Genomic DNA, 18,197 nt, shown 5'->3' with positions numbered 1-18,197 from the left:
CTGCTTCACTGTGCCCTGGGCGCAGCGGTCCTGTGAAACGAGAAGTTTCCCTGCTGCCACGCCCCAAGTCCCTGGATGGATGACATGTCCCCAAGCTAAGGAACAAGCTGGTTGTGGCACAGGGTCCAAAACCAAGCTGATGACAGCGCTGCGGATGGGAGCTGGAGAAGGTCTGTGCCGTTGAACTTGTAAGAAGCTGACATCTTCTGAGAGAATGGAGGGGCCCAGCAGGATGGGAGGGAGGGCGCTGGGAGACGGAGGGGGACACGTGTTACACAAAGGCAGGGATGAGTGTAAGGGGAAAGCCCAGTGGTTTAATTTGGTTTTTGGAGGATAATCAAGTTGTTGTACCTGGTGCTGCTATTCCCATAGCTGTCCGGCCAATAATGAATGTGGCACCTACTGCGTAGGGAGATGGGGACAGAGGCACGACTTTGATTTCTTATTTGTTATTTTTAACCATCCAATTTCTACACCCACTGAGCATCCTTATAGCCACAGGAGGGTCATAAAAATACAAATAACACCTAGGAGGCCCGTGGGCACGGACTTGTTACTTACTGCAGGGCTGACGGCTCTCTTTGTACCTTTTGCGTAAAAGCAGGCCAGCGATAAATTGCCATATATTTTTTCTGCTGTTGCTGTTTGCAGCGCAACTTCAGGAAATGTAAGGAAAGCACGACCATGTTTGTTTCTTAGAGATGTGAAAGAAAGGGCAAAGAATCTGCCCCAGGACTGTAATTATGGATGCTAAGGAGCTTTTAATAGGATGACAATAATAATAGCAAGCCCTCACAGGGACATTTTGGTGTGCCTGTGCCTGGCTCTCTTCGCTGGGCCTTGTCTTGCATTAGCTCATTTAATCGTCACACCTCTCTACTGTAGCTACTATTACCATAGAGGCACAGAGAAGTTAAGTAACTTGGCTAAAGTTGCGGAGGCGGTTAGTGGGGGAGCCAGGATTTGACACCAGATGGATGGGCTCTCAACTAAAGTGACCAGTTGTCCCCTTGTGCCTGGGACTAAGTTTAGGCGATGAAGGTCCCAAATACCAGGAAATGCCTCAGTCCCAGGCAACCTGGGATAAGAGGTCATTACTGAGGACACGGAGCGAGGATGGGCTTTTCTCATTGGTGGCCATCAGGGTCAGGGTGGGGATCACGGCAAATGCACCCAAAGGCAAGGGAGAGGGTGCAGCGCTTTGTCCTGGCTGGCTGGTTCGAGGATGTTGGGTCCTCCAGCAGATTCTGCTGCCTTCTCAGGCCCCAGCTCCCGGTCAGCCCAGTGACCGCACGGCAGTGAGTAGAAGGCTGCCTGGGTTCAAATCTCAGCTCCACACCTTGGCTGCGTGATCTTGGGCAAAAATTATTATTCTGTCCATTATTGTTTATTCCTTAGTATCTTATTTATTCCTTAGTATCTTCATCTGTAAAACCAGGGCAATAAAAATACCCGGGTATTGGGGCTTCAAAGAGAGACTCCATATCACAAGTTAACTAAGCATGAATGTAAATGCGTATAAGTGCAGGTATTACACGTGGCGTGTAGGCTATGTGTAAGTGCACAGAGTCAATGTTCCATTGACAGCTACTGTTATTGTTGCTGTCATTAAAAATCACCTAGAAAGGTCGCAGAAGGGTCTGTGCGGCTTAGAGAAGCCTCTGTTTTGCACTGGCATTGGCCACAAGGAGCGACTGCACGCTATTATTTAAACTAAGATCAGCATAACCGGGCCCGTAAAGACCCCACGAAGGAGCCCTCCAAGGACTGAAATGGAAACGAGATCGACGAGGTCATTTCTGAGAGTTACATGAGTGAGATTCAGCACATAATAGACGTGACAAGTTATCTACAGAAAACAAGAGGCCTGCGGGGCGAGCCTGCCCTGCGAAGGGTCCCAGGCTTCAGGAACCCCCACCGGGCTCAGGGAGGGATGTCCACGGAGAGCGGCCGTCTGCCTGGAGTGTGGAGCTTCACAGGTCAGTGTGTTCTGCTCGACCGAGGGGAAAGAGAGCACCACCACCTGCTGTCGATGAGTGGGTACCGGGCTCAACTCTTCTCTTCTGTCTTATTTCACTGGGTCCGGACAAGGACCACACGAGGCACGCGTTTCTATCTTCACCTGTGGTTGAAAAAGCTGAAGCTCACAGAGGTGAATGAACATGCCCGGGGTCGTAATCACTGAAAGCGGTAGCCGGAGGATTTGAACCCAGGCCCGTCCAACTCTGAGTCCAGCCAGGTGGGATTCCACTGGGAGGCAGTGGCCTCAGGATGTCTCCTTGCTTCGGTTCCTTGCTCCCCAAGCATTCTTCTCACATGAACCTCATTTCCTACGGAAAGGTCCTTTCAGGGGGCGACTCCCCTGAGGAGATGTGGGTTTCCTTCCCGGGGGGTGTAATGAACCGGTGAGCTTGGGTTCACGCGAGGGGGTCGGTCTACAGCTTGACGGCTTCTGTTCCTACAACCAAGATGGAGTCTGGGAAGCCGAGGACCGAGACAGTGAGTGCCCCGTGTTGATCCTGCCGGGGGGGGGGGCACCTGCCTGAGTGGTTTGGCGGCCCCCAGTCAAGGGTGGTGCTCTTGGTCCCCTTGTCCTTGATGAGCCTAGTGTCTGGGAGTCAAGGGTAAAAAGGACCTTTCCGGTTAGGAACCTACCCCCCCCCCCCCACAGCAAACACTTACTGAGTTACACTGCTATCTATTGTTATATGCCAACTTCTGGGGTGGGACCGTGAGTTTATTCTTTCATTCATTCGGTAAAGATGTGCTGAGTGTCTACCGAGTGCTAGCTGCTTTCTAGACACATGATATGCCGTGACAGGCAGTAGAGACCACGTCTTGCTCTCAAAGATCTTATGTTCTAATTGGGGCAGAGCCACAATAAAAAAGAAAAGAAAAGAAAAGAAATTATGATAGTATGTCAGTTGGTGAAAACTGCCACAGTGGAGACAACAGAGGAGGGTTGCGATGGCGCGGTCGGGGTGAGACGGGGCCTGCTCTGGTGAGTGGGGTGCTGAGGGAAGGTCACGCTGATAAGGTGACCTTTGAACAACCTCGGGGGGGGGGGAGGAAGTGAGTCATGTGGCTGTCTGGGGGACAGGAGCCCATGTCCCCCCAGGGGGGACATGCGGAGGGCACTGTAGCTACCAAGGCCCCGAGGCAAAGAGCCCTGGGGGTGCTGGAGGGACCGCACGGTGACCGGTGTGGTGGAGCAGCCTGCGTGCAGCGAGATCACGCAGGGCCTCGGGGTCCACGGGAAAGACACAGGCTTTACTCTGAATGACACTGAGCGCTGTGGGGTTCTGAGCAGAGGATGCCCTGATCTGACTCGAGTTTGTAAGGATCCCTTTGTGCTGGGAGGACAGACGGGGAGGCTGGCCAGGAGGCGGGCCCGAGGGGTAATCTTGGTGAGCCAGGGTGGTGGTTCGGGCATCGTACCATGCCCTGCTACCACGGCTCTATGTGGCACCGCTATGTGTGTCTAGGGTTCCCTGCATGTCCATCCAAAAGGGAAGATTTTGGGAGACAGAAGCAGAGGATACAATACACTGTCCATGAAATAGCACTCTGGTAGCTACACACAAATTAAACACCCAGCCAGGAGTCAGCAAACAAATGAGGCTGAGGAGGTTGGGCTGTGCGGTGGCTGTGCCCTCCTCTCCAAAGTGCTCTACTCTTGAACACAACATTTGGAGGCGAAGGGAAATGGTGGCATGGGTGGAGGACAGCAGAGAACTCCGGAGTCACCCAGGCTCTGTCCCTAGGGTCAGGGTTGACCATCTCACACGGAACATCTCTAGCAAGCCAACTTCATAACTTTCTTAATGTAATGACTTCAGATCACGCAGCTGCATTTACTCCACCAGTTTCATCTAGTTCTTGGCAATAGGGCCTCCTTGGACCACCTCAAACCAACACCCTCCCAGGTTACAATACCTGGGCTTTTAATTCCTTTGCACTCTATTTATTCCTATTGGTCAGCTGGACCCATGTGAATTGTGGCACTCAACCACACTTGAAAAACAATCTTTTTTTTTTTTTAGCTGGAAACGGGGAGAGACAGTCAGACAGACTCCCGCATGCGCCCGACCGGGATCCACCCGGCACGCCCACCAGGGGCCACGCTCTGCCCACCAGGGGGCGATGCTCCGCCCCTCCAGGGCGTCGCTCTGCCACGACCAGAGCCACTCTAGCGCCTGGGGCAGAGGCTAAGGAGCCATCCCCAGCGCCCGGGCCATCTTTGCTCCAATGGAGCCTTGGCTGCGGGAGGGGAAGAGAGAGACAGAGAGGAAGGAGGGGGGGAGGTGGAGAAGCAAATGGGCGCTTCTCCTGTGTGCCCTGGCCGGGAATCGAACCTGGGTCCCCCGCACGCCAGGCCGACGCTCTACCGGTGAGCCAACTGGCCAGGGCCTTTGAAAAACAATCTTTATCCACCTACCCTTTCTTCTTCTCCTCTCCTCTCCTCTCCTCTCCTCTCCTCTCCTCTCCTCTCCTCTCCTCTCCTCTCCTCTCCTCTCCTCTCCTCTCCTCTCCTCTCCTCTCCTCTCCTCTCCTCTCCTCCCCTCCCCTCCCCTCCCCTCCCCTCCCTTCCTTCCTCTATCTATCATCCATCTATCCATCTATTTATATTTATTTATTAATCTATCAAGGCTTCCTTTACCAACCAATCTCTACAAACTCTCTGAAGATTTATTCTCAAAACACTACATGCCCGATGACCTCATACAGTAACCATATTTTATCTTGTTTTACGTTCCTTTGCCTGGTACAGAAACAATGAAAAACATTGCAACCCGTCCTCTGCTTCTTCACCCTCTTTTCTTTCCTCGGGCTCGCCTGGCGCCTCCCAGCCCCGCCCTCACACGTTAATCCAGCACCTTCTAGCATTCTCCCTTTCCCATCCTTGTGACCCAGGTAACCTGAGCCATCATGAACTTAATCCCACTCTTTGAAACCCTATTTGCATGTAGTATTCTAATCCTTCTCTTAACATAGTTTTTAGCTGATCGAGGACTTGGGGGGCAGCCACTGGTCATTACAGGGTCTTTATCTACAAATTCTGCAACAGTCTCGATCAGCAGGTGCATCCATGTGTGGTGCAGTCTAGGGACAAGGAGGCTTGTTTTCTGACAGAGTACAGAATGCAGCCAGAATCCCAACAATCTGGCCTGTGCTATTGTTAGGTGCTGCTCTCCAGTTTTGCATAATGAGTGTGCCCTTAGCAGGGCGAGAGCTCCCTCCTTTTCAAAATCCTCTCACAGAGAAACCCAAGTCCCTTTTTGCAAATACTTCTGAAACATGCAAAAACAGCACTCTGTTTCGGCTAAGTCACCTTTCAGCTAACTGGATCGCTGAGTGGGGAGTGGGGGCTGCTTCTCAGCTGCCAACCTGCAGGGTTCCCACACGCGCTCCCAAGCTGCAGCCGGGCCACCCCCGGGGGGCAGAAAGCATGACTGATTTTTCCAATTAAAGCTACAGGAATCGATAATCCTTGGAGATGGAACGCTCCCCTCTCGAACCATCTCCGAGTTTCATCTCCTTCTGCTTATTCCTCCCAAGCAAGCCTCCGCCCTCACCTGGGCCCAGGCCTCGGCCGCCAGGATTTAGCCCGAGTTCTAGCTCATTTCTGCTGAATGGTCCTTTTAGAGAGGCCCCGCAATGCGTCTTGATTTAGAGATGCTTGGGTTTTATGTGGCTCTGGGAAAATGTTGTTTAGCTTTTCCGGAGCTCCAATAAGTTCTGATGTATGGCCCTGCGTGCCTGCGTGATTAATGGCACAGGCAAGGATGCGGGAGCTTTCAGAGGTCACCCCCTTGTGTACTGGCTAATACAGCACAGAGCCAAAAACACCCTTGGAGGAGAATCCTGGCTCGACATAAATGCGACGGCATCACCTGCTGCCGCTGACACGGCCTGAGACTGGGTGCTTCTCCCTGGCTGCGCTGCTATAGATAAGTCACCTTCCTGAAAACCGACATCTTCAAGATGAAAATGGGAATCGTTTTTTGTTTTCTTGGCTATTTCTCTGTACCAGGAAAAGCAAGAAGGCTGAGAGAACTAGAAGGCTGCTATGTTCGACTCGGACAGGCCTCCCAAGTTCAGGGGCAGCCGGGCCAGGCTGTGAAGCAAATTCAGCGTCGGCGCGAAAGGGGCCACGGCGGGCAGTGCCGAGGCTGGGAATTTAAATGCCACTCCAGTCAAGAGATTTGCAGTGATGGTTTCCCAGAGCAGCTCTACCTCAGTTCTCTGGTGAATATAAAATTAACTTTATTGCCAAACACGCTGTTCAATTTACGCCACAATATAGCCACGGCGGAGTTCCTGTTGCCGCGAGAACGCTAACTCGGAACGGCGTTGAATAATTAATTTAATGAGAAGTTGGTGGAAAGGTGAACCCTGAATAGAAAGCCAGCTTAAACTTAGGGAAGAAGGCCAGCGATGCCGATACGGAAGAGCAGTCATTTTCGGAACCTGAGACCACTTGGTGCCGTCTGGGGTGGCCCTTGGATAGCAGAGAATCCCCAAAGCGTTCTGCCAGGGGGGACTGTCCTCCGTCGTCAAAGAAACACTCCTGCAGGTGGTGACTTTACTGATCGGTGAGGCTGTCTCCCTGGTCTCCCTCCCTTGATTTCATTGCTGGCCTCCAAAGTAATCCTCCTGCTGCAACTACCTGGGGTCGAAGCAGGTGATCACAATAGTTTCATGGTTACACCTGGTCTCTGTCAAGTAAACCTGGATTGAGAACAACTCACCTCCCCCCTGCCCCCGTCACCGACAGTTAAAGACTTACACCGTCTGCTTAACCTCCTTGAGCCCCAGCTTGCTCACCTGCGCAATGATGATAATAGTTTTCACCCCAGCAAATCGAGATGAGGATTAGATGAGAGAAGGTAGGTTAAACCTTTAGCACGGGGGTGGGGGGGCTGGCCCGTGTTATGGTCAGTACATGGTAAGTGTTAGCTGTCGTTATCTGAAGAGGGAATTTAGTCAGTCGGTAAATTCAAAACACATAAAAAAATGAATTATTTGGCCTTTCTTGCTATTTTAGTCCAAGCTGATTTGGTATGAGCCTTAGCCAGCAGGCTGGTGGTGATCAAGACGGAAACATGAGTTGGCAAAGCTTCCTGAGCAATACTGTATCTTCAGCAGAGACACTTGAGGCCACTTTTATCGAAGTTCTAGAAACACACCTACCCATCATCTCTTCTACTAGATGAATATTTCTCAGCTATCTTTGGGTCATTATCTCCTTCACCACGGACCTTTCTAGACCTTTTCCTCTCTCCTTACTGCTCTCCCTAGCATGAAAATTTAATGTCACAGATATACTCTTTATCTGTTTGCTTATTGCACATATATCTGTGTTTTATAGATAAAAAGCAACATTTTGTTTTCTCCCTCCCAAAAAACCATTTTTCACTTTCTTGGGGGGGTGATACAGATCCCATTTTGAATGTAGGCATGAAGCCAACCCATTCCTGTAGTTCAAACCCTCATCCTGGAAATCTCGGCAGAAACCCTTCTGCTACTTTGTTACGCCCTTTTCCTTCTTGGCCTCCAGCTCTTGACTTCTAACCCCTGGCCATTTTGGAAGCTATGAAACACAGTATTTTCCATGCTAACTCTTGGTGGGCTTCTCTCTACACCCCCCTCCCTGACCACTCCCCTAGATACTCTTCTTCTATTTCTCTCTCTTAAATAACTCGAGAGGGTCCTGCCCGGGGGAAGCTCAAGCCAGCCGGCCAGCCAGTGCTGACTGAGCACCTGCTGAATTCCAAGCTCCAAAGCAGGGGATAATTTAGGTTTTCTGGGGAGTATTTTTTGTGCTGGGTGCCAGGGTTGGCCAAACCAAAGGAATAGACTCTTCCAGAGACCATCTTCCCTGGGAGGCACTGTAAGGGTTTCAATAGGCAGGGGGGGATGCCGCGGCCGGCGGGGAGTCACATAAAAAGGATAAACCCCCAGCAACGTGCACGTCTAGCTGCTAAAACCATTCCCTGCTTGGCTTTAACGACTGTCTCTATGCATCAGTCTCCTGCTGCTTCCAGGAGCCTCCGTCTCCTTCCCCTCAAAGTCCCGGGCTTGTGGCATTTTTTACCTTGCTGTGATCGGTGTCGGTAACATTTTAATGTCTCCTGAAAGACACGATTTTATAACACTGCCATCATTTGCTTTCACTGCTCAGAAAATATGTTAAAAGTCGCATTACTTAGTGTAACCCAATCTCCACCGGTGATGGGAGCAGAAATTTAAATGTCAAACTAAAGCGGGCCCAGTCTGTGGAGATCAGTGAGACGCAACCTCAAAGCGACCTGCTGGTCTACCCAGATGCTTGGCTCTGCCTGGAGTTTCAGTTCATTTTCTCCAAAAGGCTAAGCAGGGGTGAGGGTGTCAACTCCAGGGGCCGAACTCACTGCCGACCTGACTCCCGTCTGCCCGGGTGGACCTCCCTGGGTTTCACTGTCTGCTGGTGGGAGTCCAGCCGGGTGAGCTGGAACCTACCTGCAGACCCACAGAGGCGGCAGCCCGTTCACTGTGCCACAGGGCACTGCGGGTCTCACCTGGGTCAGCAGCACGGAGGAAGCCGGTGGCTTCCCTGCCTTTTTAAAAAGATTTTTTTTGGGGGAAAATTTATAGAATGTCATCCAGAGGCTGTTATAACAAAGGTGTCCCTAACATGGTGGCCCTTGAGTTCCCCAGCACATTTCTTTGTGTATGTGGATAAAAAACACAAATTGTGGTTTGTTGGCGTGATATCTTGAGAGACATGAAGAATGGAGCTAAAGACAAGCTTCCGCTGGCCTTTGAGAACCTCCATCCTGAACAGCCAAGCGGAATGCAAAGTCAGTTTTTTCCAAGGTGGTGAAAGAAAGAAAGAAAGAAAGAGCCATCTCTTGATAATATATACTCAGGTATGTATCAAGAAATGACTTTTGAAGTCTCCATACTTTAAAAATATTCGGTATTGATTTTGACCTCCTGGGACGAGCTAAAACAGCATGACTGATTCTGGCTGCTTATTCCACTGCACTTCTGCCTAGATCGAGACATTGCTAATGCTCGTCTGCGGGACCTCTCGAGTCTTCATTCCTAGAAAAGGCCGTTGCCTTTGACTCTAGAGTGGCCCGGCCTGTGGAGTCAGATAGGGGGGAGGTATGACAGCCTTCGCAGGGCCAATGGCAGGAAGTCCAGTTATCTCCCCAACACGTGCGCTGGAAGCGGCAGGCGTTTCTCTGGCCCTGCACCTGCCTCGGAAGGGCATTCGTGGCCTGCGCACGCGCAGAGGCAGTGAAGGACTGCAGTTTGCTATCGTGCTGGGAACTGTTCCCAGGATTCAGTCGCCTGATCTGAGATGATTTGGGAGGAAGAATGAGGCAATCTAGAAAACGCAGAACACTGGTGCTCTGCTCTCCTGGGACAAAGATCAACAGGTTACCCTTCTGTACTGGAGTCATCTCTCTGGGTCAAGCCTGAAAGCCCAAGAAAGTCCCCTGAGTAGAGCAGGACAGAGAGTGATACGCCCATGAACCAATGGGGAGGCACTGGGCAGGGGGATTTTGTAACAAGGCCCTTGAACTCAGTCACAGCGGGGGACGTGATGACAGACTCAGAACTCCAGTCACTGCTGGTCAGTGTGACCTTCTCGGCTGTTCTATCCAAGCCAGCTCGGATTAGATCTTTGTTCCTGGCCCTTCCCTGCACTGTTCTGGCCCTTGTCCCCGCGCTATGTGGCCATTCCTGCTAATCTGTTATGGCCAAAAAGCTGGCACACATGCCAGCTCTGTTAGGGAGATGGAAACTCTATCGGTCCCAGGAAGAGAAAGGGATGTGGGGATCCCTAGCAGCATGAATTATTAGGCAATGTATCCAGAATCCTAAAGACGTCTCTGTGGAGTTTCTAGGTGTTGAACATTTGCAAAAGTAGCATTTCAGTGCATGGCGTTTGACCAATGACCAATGCAGAGACATGTGGTAATGGGTGTGGAAGTACCATGCTGGGCCTGCTGAGAAGTCAGATGGGCGTGCGCGCAGGCATGCACACACACACACACATGCATACACACACATACGTGTATACACTCACATGCACAACGGAAACTAGTCAGTGGCTCAGTTTGCCTGTCCATGTTGTTGAGATCTGGGGCTTGGCTGTCAACTGGAGCAGATGGAAGGGAGAGAAGCCAAACAGGGCAGCCCGGGGGGCACTGATGGGGAACCCTGCCCATGCTTCTTGACTGCTGTGCCTGCCAATTATGCAGACTGTGGCTTCCAACCAACAAGTCAACCTCGCTGCCTTGTGTAAAAACAGTTCCCATTGCTGCTCACTTTGTGTCTGGGGGCTATAGTTACCTGCCTGCTTCACGGGGCTATTGGGAGGTTGACTGAGGCAACACAAAGTCTTTTGAGCTCCTTGGAGAAAATGCACCGTGTAAGTGCACGGCCTCACCATGGTACCATGGTGATGAGGCTCCGAACAGCTAAAACTAGTCACCAGGAGGTTGGGGCCATCAGAGAAGAGAAGCCAAAGCTGTCCCGGTCTCCATCCAGGCAAATGATGTTCCCTAACGGAGTACTAACCCTGCTGTGGAAACAGGCGTCAGCGCTCACAGGCGGCACATTGATCACCTCCCTGTCTCGTCTGCATGGCTGGTAGAGCGTTCTCCCAAACGGTGAATCGTTTACCAGCACTTAAAAATCGGGAGATGATGCATCTCAATCCCAATTCCTGGCTTCTATTGAGAAACAGAAAGTTTGGCCAAACGAGGCTACATGACAATGTGTGGCTGGAGGAGGTGAGTCGTGTCTGCCCCCGCAGGTGGGGCTTCCCTTCCCAGGTTGGGACCACTCCCACGGCTCCTGCCTCCTCCATCCACATCGGGGCATCTGAATGGACGACACTTTCTGCCCTCCCTCTCCTTCTTGTAGCCAACAAAGAGACTGAACTCATAGTGCCCTCATTATCCAAATCTAGGCCAACTCCCCTAACAGAGGCGAGGCTTGCCCAGCCTCCTCCCGCCAGAGGGGAACGAGGAGAAAACTTGGTCGCTCCCACCCCGTCCCCCCGTCAGTAATTCCACCTGTAAACCGCACGGTCTTCTTACTTAGCGATGCCCAAGCAGTAATCCAACGAAATTAGATTATAAGTGTCTGAAGGCTTTTTTGTAATAAATAAAAATACAGCTCTAGCGAAGAGAAGACCAGACTTAATGAACGAGTGTTAGTTAACAGGAACAAGCTGTGCCATAGATGGAGGATTAAAAGATAAATAAGGATAGCAAAGAAAATAAATATTTAACGAGCCGCCATCTTCATTTGATTTAACTAAGTTTCTCCAGCGGTTGAAAGGATTAACAGTTATGAGGGTGTCGTTTCCGTGCATCCGCACAATTTGATACCTGCCTGCTTTCTTTTCTGTGACTACATTGTGTTACAAATGAACTCATAACTACCATTTGAAGTTCCTTGCGCTGGATCGCCTTGGGAGGCTTGCGAGTGAGGAGGAGGAATGTTGAGAAATCAACCAAAAATTATTGGCAGAAGAAATACCAGGAAGGGTGTCTCCAGTTAGAGAACAGCAAAGTCTCATGAGGGCTAAGGGGGAGGGGGTGTCTAAAGTTACTCAGACTGTCACCTGCCCCTCTGCAAACCACTTCTCCCTGACCCCTGCTGCCCAGGGGCTCACCAGAGGACGCATGCGCTGAGCGAACTCAGCACCTGCTAGGAGCTCAACAGATGTTTCACGAATGAATGAATGAATGAGTAGAGCTGCCCTTGCTCAGCTGGAAGCCGACACGCATGCAGTACCATACGTGTATCCCCCTCGTTCATGTTTCTAACACCCATGTTGCTGCATGTGGCAGTCGGATCCTCACCGGGCCATTTCTGCATCTCTCCCTTTTTTTCTTGCTGCCTGTATTTTCCCTGTTTTAGGTGGCCTAGTTCAGGGATCCCCACAAGCTCCTCCCACAGGAGGAGGGGCCCAGGCACCAGGGTTAACACAAGCGGTTCAACGCCTGGCCTCTCTTTCTGGGGGTTTGGGCCCCGGCCCGGCCCTGCGTGGCTGTGTGCCGCCTCCCAGGCTCCCTGAACCGCTTGCTCATTCCGAGAAGACTCGTTGGGGGAACTACAGAAAGCCGTGAGGGTGTGGAGTTAGTAACGATTAAGCGATTATTTTATGGGGTGTCCACAGTGTGTGACGTCCTCACAATAGTTGCACATAGGTATTACTGTTCCCGATTTACAGACGGAAAGAAAAAAGCCAGAGACTGAAGATATGTAACTTGCCAGAGGTCACCCCACTTGCAGCTGATGGAGGCTGGATCCTAAGCTGGGTCTGTTGGAGTCCAGAGCTCCTGCATTTAATTCCTGGGCGACCTCTTTCCGCACACAAGCCCCGCCCTCTCAATGCAAGGTAAGGACACTGGTATCAACAGTGAGTGTTATCAGTTAGCGGAGAGGAAGGTGTTACATTCTACAAACATGGTGGTGGGGGGTTTTCAGAGCTAGGAGCGGGCGTTGATGTGTATTATGTGTTTCGAGCTGTTTAACTCTGGGTAGACGGTATTCGGTGCCGGGCAACCCTGTGATATAACACTTCCAGTATCAGACCCCCAGAGAGCAGGTCTGTAAGTGCACGGATACAGATCTTTCTTGGCCCCATTAAATGGAAATAAAAAGTTCAATCAGTTCACATTCAAAGTATGGTGAGAAATGGAAAGCAACATGCCTCAGGGACCCAGCGCGAGGACTTGCCTGCATTCCCCGGATTCACAGGGAAAAAGCGAGCTTCTCCTCCTGCCTCCTGTATCTGCAGTCTCTCTGCCTGTTCATGGGAATTGCAATCATCAATGACAGGGGAGCTTCCTGGGCGCACATGAACCAACGCAGAGCGACAATCCCACGGCTCGCTGCCCGGTGCTCTCTGCAAAGCCGGAGCCTCCGGAGGCTTTCCGCTTCCTGTCATGAAGAGTGTGTTTTGGCCCTGGCCGATTGGCTCAGTGGTAGAGTGTCGGCCTGGCATGCGGGGGACCCAGGTTCGATTCCCGGCCAGGGCACATAGGAGAAGCGCCCATTTGCTTCTCCACCCCCCCCCCTTCCTCTCTGTCTCTCTTCCCCTCCCGCAGCCAAGGCTCCATTGGAGCAAAGATGGCCCGGGCGCTGGGGATGGCTCCTTGGCCTCTGCCCCAGGCGCTAGAGTGGCTCTGGTGGCGGCAGAGCGACGCCCCGGAGGGGCAGAGCGTCGCCCCCTGGTGGGTGTGCCGGGTGGATCCTGGTCGGGCGCATGCGGGAGTCTGTCTGTCTCTCCCCGTTTCCAGCTTCAGAAAAATACCAAAAAAAAAAAAAAAAAGTGTGTGTTTTGGATGCAGCTACGCAACCCCGTGATTGATAGCTGGCTAACTTGTTGGAATAAAATCAGGTACAGCCATTTCCTCTGCGCCTCACCCTACCCCCCCAGTCCCTGGCATTACTTCTAGACAACTAGACCAGGCTGTCTGGCAATTCCTCTTGAAGTTAAAGCACGATTTTTACAAGAAACGCAATTCACACTTATCAGAGCCCAGAACTCTGCTTACAGCTTTAGACAGATGACCCTTCTGGGCCAAGTTCTAACCGACTTCATTGCTAATTTGACCAGGTGCTACTGTGACTCCTCTTGCAGTATGCAGCCCAGGAGTCTCAGCAGTTTTAATATTTTATGAACAGCAGCGATGTGGGGACTTCTGTCTCTAGAAGGTGGGTTAACCCTTCCTTTCTCTAGGGTCCGGCGGGAAGTAGTTTTTGTGATGTATAGTTTGGGCTGTGCCGCGCTGGGTGATTAGCGCCATCAGCTTCCAAGAGCCAAGCTAGAAACTGCTCGAACCCGGGAGCCTAGAGGGCAGAGAAGCAGTTCTCTCCGCACTCCTCCGGCGACACAATTATTACGAGGGTGGGAGTCACAGGGGGCTCTCTTCTTTGCAGCGGAGCTGGCTGAAAACGGAAAGAACCCTTAACGTAAAGGAGAAGGAAGGAGGAGGTCTTGGTAAAGAGCTGGTCGTGGAGACGAGCCGGGTCCTGCCTGATTGGGACTCAGAGCCTGGCTGTGTGTGAGGAATTGTGAGCGCCCTCCATGGGCCCTGGGTGTAGGGAGGGAGTCTGAGGGTGAAGGGAGGTGAGGCCATGCTATGAACCCCAGAGTGTCCGTCCTGCAGCCCAGCCCTGGGACAAACCCTGGGCGTACTTAAGAGGAGCCATAGGCAAAAAACGAAAGGCTGTGTTCTCCAAGGGAACACGGAACCGGCTGATACAGCACCCCAGCGTGGCGGAGGGCGGCGGAGGGCGGCGTCTCTCCCCTGCTGTGTCATAAATACAGCAGGACTTCAGCAGAGTGGGCGCCCCGGAGCTGGCTAGCGCACCCCTGGCACGGACCCTGGCAGAGGGGCGGTACTGTAGGGCTTCCCAGAAGTGGATTTTGTAGGCAGCAGGCTTCAATGAGGACACTAAGCTTCACGCGAGCCCTACGGGAAACGTCTAGAATTCTGGGGTGAGAGTGGGCAGTGAGCATTGCGGTCGAGGTGAGCCAGGTCTCGGGCCACCTGCCAGCCTCATTTTAATTTGCAAACATCACTTGGAAAAGTATATATCCCTCCGCGGAATGAATCTCCTCCCTTGATACTTGTTGACCAATAGGAGTCAACCACGTCGTCAACGATCTGGGGAAAGAGAGGCACACCACCCCGAACTACAGAATGAGTTCACCCGTGGAGAATTCCACGGTGAAAGCCATCAAAAAAGGCTGAGCAGGCTCCCTCAGGATCTTAATAATACCAACAAGACCCACGGGCTGGTGGCTTTTAATTACTTTGCAGATGTTGTTTCCTATCACTGAGGACCAGACAGGCCACCCCCTTGCTGATTACAATGAAAATATGTTTGTTTGTTTTTTAAAAACAAACACTTTACTTAAAACGAGGGATATTTTTTTAATTAGAAGAAAGATTAACTAAATGCGTTTTCTCTTGTAATTTAATCCGTCCTCATTATCCTGAGAATGTTGATGATGAAACACGGGGCTTTCTCCTCAGCTGCTCCGAGGTGCGATTTCTTTATCACCGGCGCAGGGAAGAGCTGGGCGTTGGTCAGTGACTGCGGTGGCCTTCTGTGGGTCTGATTACGATGATGAGCAGAAAGGCATGAAGCAAGGAGGAGGAGGAGGAAAGCAGCGAACCCCGACTTGGACTTGGTGGGTTGGCACAGGGATGGGATCCTATTTTGCAAAGGCCCTCAAGGCCGGCCTTTTCAAGAGAGCCTGTGAACTCGAGTGCATGAAAAGAGATGTCTTGGTCTGAGATTGAACCCCATTAGGCAGGCATCCTGGGAGGAAATGCCAAATCGGTTTCTCCCACGAACATCTGGGATTCTCTGTGTGGCTCCTGATAACCCAGGAGATGAGCCAAGGAATTGCAAAGACGTCCCAGATGTCACCCGTGGGTCTTGCTCCAGGGAGTTGGGCGATGGCAGCGCGGGAGGAGTGAGGATCATTGGGAAGCTTATTGGGCTGAAGAGGGACCATCAGTGAGAGTGTGGGTCTCCAAAGGGCATGTGTGCTGCGAAGTGGAGCCTCCTCGGCCAGTCCCTGTGCACAGCGCCGCTGCAAATATAATTTTGGCACCCAGGTCCCTGAGCAATGAGATGCAGTAAGAAAATGAGAGACCAGGACAAGGTGTTCTATGAAACCCTGACCTGCAGCACCTTCAAATGTGAGAAATGCCGGGTTCCTCCTTAAAGAAGAACAGCATCCTTTTTCACGTCTCAAGAATATGCCCGTGGTCCTTACTTTGAGAAACACTGGCTTAAGTGGACTGGAATTTTATTCTATCCATTAATGACAGAATCCAAAACTACGACTTCTACAAAAAAGTTTTTTTTTTTTTAAACCTGTACTTATTATAAAAATCAAATCCAGAATTAAAAAAAAAAACAAGTTCTCACAGAGCTCTCGGCTGCCCCAAGAGGTCTAGTTTGAGAAATTTTGGTTGAAAACAGCAAACCCCAATTTCACAATAAGCTTCTATCAACATAAGGATCCTCAGATATTTGATTCTGCGTACAATTGGGATGTTTGGCAAAATAAGCAGGTTTCGTGCCAGGTGAGAGAGGCAGTTTATGTTTCTCGGTAAGAACCAGCTTCCTGCCACGTTACAGAGCTGGTATCAGAGATGAATGATGGGGAGGTGTGACCTTTGACACGCTGCTAGCTGCCTGGATCGGAGGCAGATATGTAAAAGGGAGGCGGAAGGCAGCAGACACGTCTTCAGGAGAATTTACTTTGACAGTGCTCCCTTGCCTTTTAATTTCTTACGTTGGTACTAGATAATGGTGGTGATGATGATGATGACATCAGCTCACATTTATTTGGCTCTTGCTGTATGGTAAGACACTGTGCAAGTACTTTACATAGAACCCCACGAGGCAGGCAGTTTTAGTACTCCCATTATACAGACAAAGAAACTGACGCACCCAGATGTTAAAAAACCTGCGAGGATTTGATCCCAGGTAGGCTGACACCAAAGCCGCTGTCTTAAGCACTTCATTACCATGCTTGCACTGGCCCAAGTCCCGGAGAAGTGGATACAGGGAGATGAACCCCTACTTTAACAGCATCTCTGTCTATGCAAAAACAACAACACAAGTACACACGGATAAAGTGTATTCTGATTATTCAGACTATGTTAAAAATGTTTTCCAACGCACAAGATGGGTCCCTAGGTAAACCGGCTGTAAACTGGAGCTAAGATGAGCAGAGGGACTGACAAGGCACCACGAACTATTCTCAACGGTCCAACAACACCCCCCAGCCCGAGTCTGCACTCGGGGGTCTCTGCCCCTTTAATGTGAAGCGTATATTATGGATCCTCTCTGGAAACCCTCCCTGCCCCTTCCAGAAGAAAGGCTTGATTGTGCCAGCATAGCCCCTTCATGATTATCCACCAAAAGCAATAAAATTCTGGACATGGGCAGGTCCTTAGAGACCATCTCATCCACGTGTGTTCTAAATTTAGTCAATTACACACTGCGCTTGTCATATTTGCCATATCTGCACTTTTTATTTACTTCCTATTTCTCTTTAAATTTACTCAGGCCTAACGTTGCTACCTGCTTGTGCCACGTCGCTCAGCAGTAATACCAGCGTAATCCTGAGCATGATGAATGGAGTCAAAGTTTCTCCTAATACTTATTTTCAGAAGTCTGACAGAAACTATTCGATAACACATACTCGTACATGTACAAAAAGCGTCTCATGTTTGTGGAGCACACCCTGCAAAGCAGTTATGTGGTCCAGCAACCCCCTCATCTGCCATGGGGACAGGAAGGCTGGGTGACTTTTCCAAGGGCGTGGCAGAGTCAAGCCTAGAACACAGATCTTCCCTACCCCCGTCAGTGTCTTCTTCCTGAGCCCACTGTGACCAGACAGCAAGCGATGAGAAAAATGCCCGTCGCAAATACTCGAGGGAGCTCGGCTCTCTAGGGCCTGCTCGGCTCCTTTCCTGGCCTGTAACGTCTTGAGTGCATGTGGTGGGGTCTAGAGTCACGGCTTTGGAAGTGACGGCATCACCCCAGGGCAGGCATCCCGCTTTTTGGATGCAGTTTTTACTCTTACGTGTTTTCCTTTCCTTTGCATCCGGAATCTCCCTCACGCTACCCCTCTCCCACGGAGCTTCTGCCTTCAGTTCACTGTCTTGGCGAAGTCAGTAACACCTCAGGACAAGCCTTTTCCTCTTCGGGCCTGGCCCTGCCGCTGCAGGCCACGGGCTGGTCAGCACAGGCACGGGGATCCCCTGAAGCAGAAAGGGGGACGGTACAGTGGACGCTCCAAGTCAGCGTCCTCCCGCAGGACGGACACCGGACACGGGACACCGGACACCGAGCCTCCTTCCCTCCTTATGTTTCCTGATGGGAGCTCATTACCTGGGCAGCTTTACAGAATCACACAGGAAGCATTACAAAACCGTGTTTCCATTTAGACCCCAGAATGGCTGAGCCAGTAAAGGTAGGGCGAGCCCCGTGTCTGTCTCGTCCACCTTCCGGCTAATGCTCGATGCTCTTCTTCAACATCTAGGCCAAGAAGGTCAACGCTTCCAGGGATGAGAATCTCGCTACTTTCCTTTCACGGCAGCTGACTCTTCGCAGTGAGGTGAGAATGTGTTCCCGGCACGCCT

General features: G+C 51.2%; 1 protein-coding gene and 1 long non-coding RNA gene across 4 annotated transcripts in view; one reads left to right on the top strand and one right to left on the bottom strand.

The window, feature by feature from the left end:
* The window catches only part of TENM2 (teneurin transmembrane protein 2), a 1,124,432-nt gene that overhangs the window by 110,954 nt on the left and 995,281 nt on the right, over positions 1-18,197 (bottom strand). The window lies entirely within an intron of this gene.
* Positions 13,357-17,882, top strand: LOC136377547 (uncharacterized). Its single transcript, XR_010746321.1, has 3 exons — positions 13,357-13,417; positions 13,637-13,734; positions 17,119-17,882. It is a non-coding gene; the product is annotated as an uncharacterized lncRNA (long non-coding RNA).

Source organism: Saccopteryx leptura, chromosome 6 (genome assembly GCF_036850995.1).
Source record: "Saccopteryx leptura isolate mSacLep1 chromosome 6, mSacLep1_pri_phased_curated, whole genome shotgun sequence".
Classification (NCBI taxonomy): domain Eukaryota; kingdom Metazoa; phylum Chordata; class Mammalia; order Chiroptera; family Emballonuridae; genus Saccopteryx; species Saccopteryx leptura.
Note: the sequence above shows the minus strand (reverse complement) of the source record. Positions and strands in the feature narration are given on the sequence as shown.